Genomic DNA, 6,000 nt, shown 5'->3' on the forward strand with positions numbered 1-6,000 from the left:
TAATCGGATTACTGAATTTGAAAAAAAAATCCAGAGGGGAAAACGACAATGACTGATCCATAAATATCATTTTCTTGTTGCAATTTATCCCTTTATTTTTGTAATTAAAGTACACTGTGTTGTAAACAGTTCATCAGAAATGTCTGCACTCGTTAGTATGTAACATCTAGGCTGGAGATTTGACCACTGACATATATATATCAAATGTGGGTTTGTTAACTTGTTATTTTTATTACCTTGTTGAATATACAACTACTCCTATTTTTGATTGTGAGATGTTATACTTTGTAGACTCGTTCAAGATTAATAAAGAAATAAGTAAAAATAAAAGATCGTTTTTCTTAGCCAGATAATGACGTTGCCACAGCTTGAATATCAAGACAGAGAGAACAATTTTTATAAAAAGAGGATGTCGACATATAGAGTATTTACATGACATTGAAACGTGTGAGTCTTATGGGTAGTTTCGATGCTTCAATTAATGAAAACAACACGTTGGATAATTTCATGCGTTCGAAGCGCTTTTCTGAATTAACCTTCATCAGGGATGTTCATGATCAAAGCCAAATATTTGAAAGACGAGGAAAAATTAGTACCGAAACAGTTGAAGACTTTTATTACAAAAAATACCTACAAAATAGCCACATCAATTTAAGGCCAACTTTGCCTGAGGGAGTTAAAACTTAGTTTCTTAATTATTTCAAACTTTATCAACGGGCAATTTAAGAAAGATTTGTTATCAATCAAGTCAGTATCGAATTACTGACTACTGAGCTGATTATACTATCGGAGACTGATAGTCAACCGTCAACCTCGACAGTAGCAGTGCAATTTATTTTGTCAAAAATAAAACATTTAAAGGTGGCACGGTAGTATTTCCTGGCTCATAAGGGATAATGATAACCTTTTTAGAATTTCCACCATTTTCTAACACTGCCAAAAATTCTACATTCACAGTTAACTGAAGTAATTTCATTTTTCTATTCAGAAATGGATTTGAATATGTACCATGACAGTTTACTTTTTTTGCTATCTTTAAAAACCTAAAACCATTAGTGCTTTTAGGTCTTTTATCGTGCAGTGAAAACAAAATTAAAAAAAACCTCAAAAATTCATTTTCATCTGTATGTAAAATTATTTCATATTTTTCTACACCTGATTCATCCCTCAGTTTGGGAAAGTATGTTCAGTTGATACTGTATTTTTGTCCAATCACACTGTTCAGATACATTGACCTAAGTAGGGTACACAAAAGAGCAACCTAAATTCTGGAATGCAAATACTACCGTGCTACCTAAATTGTTCAGTAATTTCATCGGAAAAGAGTTTGTATTATCCTGTTGTTTGATAAAACTACTAAACTTCGAAATGATAAAATGATGTAACCTTTTAAAACTAGTTTTTCTTGGTGTGTCACTTTGTAACTGGTAATTGCATGACATCTAGCTTTCATCTGGCTATGTTTGTATACATACCGTATAATGGTAAAACAATGGCGAAGACAATCAACAATGCTACGGTAAAGTAAATACAGTTTAATTTTATGAGTTCTACCTGTAAAGAGAAATCTTTTACTACTAGCCCGTTTCTTTTGTTACTTTTTTTTTTGTATCTTACTTGCACGACGTTTTGAATCAAAAAGTAGAAATAGAAAAGTTATTACTTCGTAATTTTTACAGCCTCCATCAAGAGTTGGTTGACTTTTATGGATTATCTGTTTCACAGATGATGACGGATAAGTTCTAATTGTCATAACCACAATTCCGTCCTCTTTTCCCTGCATGTGACCTACTGAATTAGACGTATCAACTGGTTTGTACTTATATGAGGATCACAACGAGTGTCACATGTGGAGACGAATTTGCTTGCCCTTCCAGAGCACCTGTAATCATCCCCAGTTTTTGATGGGGTTCGTTTTGTTCAGTCTTCAGTTTTCTTTGTTGTGTTTTGTAAACTGTTGTTTGTTTTTTAATTTTTTTTTTGCTATGGCGTTGTCAGTTTATTATCGACTCATGAGATTGAATGTCCCTTTGGTATTTTTCGCCTCTCTAGTACTTTTTACTTTTTTAAGATGGTTGCATAATTAAAAAGATAAGAGACAAACAAATGTCCATACTGGTTTATATAAATTTATGGATCAACAACATATAGTTTTTTATGAAAAAATTATGGATTTGAAATTGCAGATTTGACGATTTTAAGACAAATTCAACAACGTTTTTCGCCGATTTTCTGTGCTTTCCATACAAATGATCCCCTATTTTAAAAGAAAATAAAAGAGTTAAATGCGTTATCTATTTTAATTTCATTTACAGTTTAACGAATCAAAGTTGTATGCAAAATTTTACCAAAATCTGTAATATAGCCCATTTACTGTTCATTGACCATAACACTAGCGCTTCTTCGTTCTTAAGATGTATCCAAGTAAACGTTTTGATAATTTCTGTGTTACATATAACTACAAGAAGCAAAACAAAACGAGAAAAAAATAAACTTGTATATAACAAAAATACGAAAAACAAATTAAAACTTTTTCAATTCAACGACGTAGAAAAATAAAATAAGAAAAGGAAATCAGACAAACTTACATGTGTTATATGAAATCAATAAAATAAAGAACAAAATATATGAATCTAAAAAAAAAAGCTTTTTATGTTGGGAATGAACTGTAAAGCTAAATAATGGATTCTGTCTAGTTTATAATTTTTCTAATACCCATATAATTTTGTAATTCAAATTTTCAGTTTATTTTTCTTGCTCATTAGATTAATGTGGTATTCATGTAGACAAAATGATTGATAAGACACGTGACACAATTCATTACCCATCCCGATATATGGGTGATAGTTTATTTGACGTTAAGACTAAGTTTGCGCTTTAACGATTCAAGGCAAACTGACAAGAAGTTTGTAAATCGAAACATTTCATGATTACAGTTACTCTTGCAGCCAGTAAATTCATTATCATTTTATTACAATTCAGCAATTCGGGCCGCAATTAGCTTTTCATAAATATTGTTTTCTGCACACTTTTCATATGAATTATATTCCTTTAAAAACCACTGCTTTTTTGGTGACAAGGTGTCCGTTAACATGAAGTGGATATGAACTCACTGAATGTGAGAGTAACTCTTTTCATAAAAAGTCTCCGTGTACAGTGTTTCTATAGCTCTGCTGGGGGTCAGGTCGTTCAAACAATAAAAGCTGCAAAACAGAAATAGAAGTTGCATATTATTACAAAAAGAGTCGATTTGCTAGTGAAAGGAACTAGAAGTGACTGGATTTTGAAGAAAAATGACAAAGTGAAAGCTAGGGACAAACCAGTGATACCTGAAACTTTTTTTGTCAGTTATAGTTCCAAGCCCAGGGCAAGTTTGAAGAATTTTTTATATAGGTCTCATAATGTTTTACGGTCACCACCACTTATTGGTTGACCAATTAAATATGTAAGCATAAGATGGTGACATGCCCTTGTAACCATCTTATGGTGTTTATATATCTCAACTAGTTCGATTCGCTCGTGTATGTAACAACGTATTTGATTTCAACGAAAGAAATCTCTGTATTACTGAAAAACTATTACACCAGGGGTTTCGATATCACAATCTAGTCAAAACATTTACTAAATTTTTTCATCGGTACAAGGACATCATTCGTAAATATAAATCAACATGCAGACACCTTATACGTTTAGGTATTTCATATCCAATTTTTTATGGTAATATTCTATACAATGCACAACAAAAATGTCGACATTCACCTCAAAAGCTAACCAAACCTTTAAACAGACTTATTCAGAAGAGATATAGTTATGATACTGTTGTCAGATCATTAAAGATGGCATATTTTGGTATTAATATTGATTCACTCATAGGGTCTTTGCATCGGAAATAAACACATTTATTCTAAAACCAGATGTTGGCATGATACGGGTTATGTTCTTCTCATATATTTTATGATGGTATGAAACTAAAACCCTAACGGGAGGGATTGTGCTTGATGTTCATATGATGACGACATAATCTTTCAATCAGTTTAACCGAGGTGGCATGTCAGTAACTGCTAGTAGTCCCTTGTTTATTTATGTATCATTGTTATTTTGCTTAGTTTCTTAAGTTACCTATTCTGACATCGGACTCGGACTTCTTTTAAACTGAGTTTTACTGTGCGTATTACTGTGTGTTTGTTTATTCTACATTGGATAGAGGTATAGGGAAGGGTTGAGATCTCACAAAACATGCTTAACTCCGCCGCATTTTTGCGCCTGTCTCAAGTGAGGAGCCTCTGGCCTTTGTTAGTCTTGTATGTTTTTAATTTTAGTTTATTTATATGTTTTGGAGTTTAGTGTGACGTCTATTTTTATTGAACTAGTACACATTTTGTTTAGGGGCCAGCTGAAGCCCACCTCCGGGTGCGGTATTTTCTCGCTGTGTTGAAGACCCATTGGTGGCCGTCGGCTGTTTTCTGCCGTTTGGTCGGGTTGTTGTCTCTTTGACACATTTCCCATTTCCATTCTCAATTTTATGCGTCTTAAATCACAAGCTGCATGCTTTGGCAGTCTAAAATCTTTTAATTAGATACCATAATATTAGTGAAATCTGTAATTTGCCGATTGTGACACTTTTACTTATTGTGGATTCGCATGGTGGGTGATGCATACATAGCAGAAGATGTTTTCCCTGTCCATCAGGTATCGCTCCTTTGGAAGTTCATACAACTTTCAGTTTTTGTGTATTCCCTTGATTTGTCTTCTAATACGATTTATGAGATTGGAATACCGGTACATGTTGTATTATAACAGAAGCTTTCGTTTTACACTTCTTCTTGACAAGGGTTAAATTATTGATATTAGTTGAACCGGAAACACATTTCATCGACCAGTCTGTGATGTTAAGAAAAATAACGGCGAGTACTTTAAGATTTTAATTTTCCTTTTTTTTTCTCCCGTGGACACTTGTTCAACAAGGTTTTATCCACCATTTTCTACATGAGGAAATGCCTGTACTAAGTCAGGAATATGAAAATTGTTTTCCATTCGTTTGATGTGTTTGGGCTTTTGATTTTGCCATTTGCTTAGGGACTTTCCGACATAAATTTTCCTTGGAGTTCCGTATTTTTGTTATTTTACATTTTGTTGATTGTTCACTTGAGATGAGTCAAATCCTTTCCAACTGAGTTTACATTGATTTTAATGTTTTATTTTTACCCCACTGTCCCAGGTTAGGGGACGCTTGATCGATCACAAACTTGTGAACGCTACACATTTCTCAATATATGCATATAACCCAGTGCTTTTTGTTGGTAGCTTCCTGTCATTATTGTTTTGTTTTGTTTTTCTTTTTTTTTTCGAAGCATAAATCAGGCCGTCGGAATTGATTCACACTATGTTCATCCGGGTCCTTGCTATGTTATTTGAGTTTTGTTCAATGTAGCTGTCTTAATTTATTCGAACTTTTAAATTGTGTTTTAGCGTAGAAACAAGTAGAACGTTAATATTTTTTCATTTTTTCCCATAAGTGTTTTTTTTAGTTATAAATCGTTCCATTCCTTTAGTTCTATAAGAATTGAAAGACAGATGAATTTTAGTATAATATTTCTTTGTTTTCTCGCCAAAACAAGTTAACGGCATAGGTATCCAATAACAATGTTTATGTCATCGTCTTTGACCTAGCATTGTAAAGGTCTATAATAATATCCCCAGTAATAACTTATTAACCTCCCTCAAAAAACTAATTTATTGACCCAATGTTTATAACAACAAAAGATTTTTTGTTCATCTCTTTTTTCTATTTCATTAACCTTTTTTTTTAAGATTTTGTCTCCATCGTGTCTTTCGACCATACGAGGAAAGGAAGTCAACAGGGAAAAATTACAAATATGTTCCGCATGTGTTTTTCTTTTTTGTAGATTCATACCAGTATAGGGACTGTTGGTAAGTTAGACATGCACAAAAAAGGACTTTTAATAAATTGTATTTAAGATCGAGATTGTTAACATAAGT

The sequence above is a fragment of the Mytilus californianus genome, unplaced genomic scaffold (genome assembly GCF_021869535.1).
Source record: "Mytilus californianus isolate M0D057914Y unplaced genomic scaffold, xbMytCali1.0.p SCAF_21, whole genome shotgun sequence".
Lineage (NCBI taxonomy): Eukaryota > Metazoa > Mollusca > Bivalvia > Mytilida > Mytilidae > Mytilus > Mytilus californianus.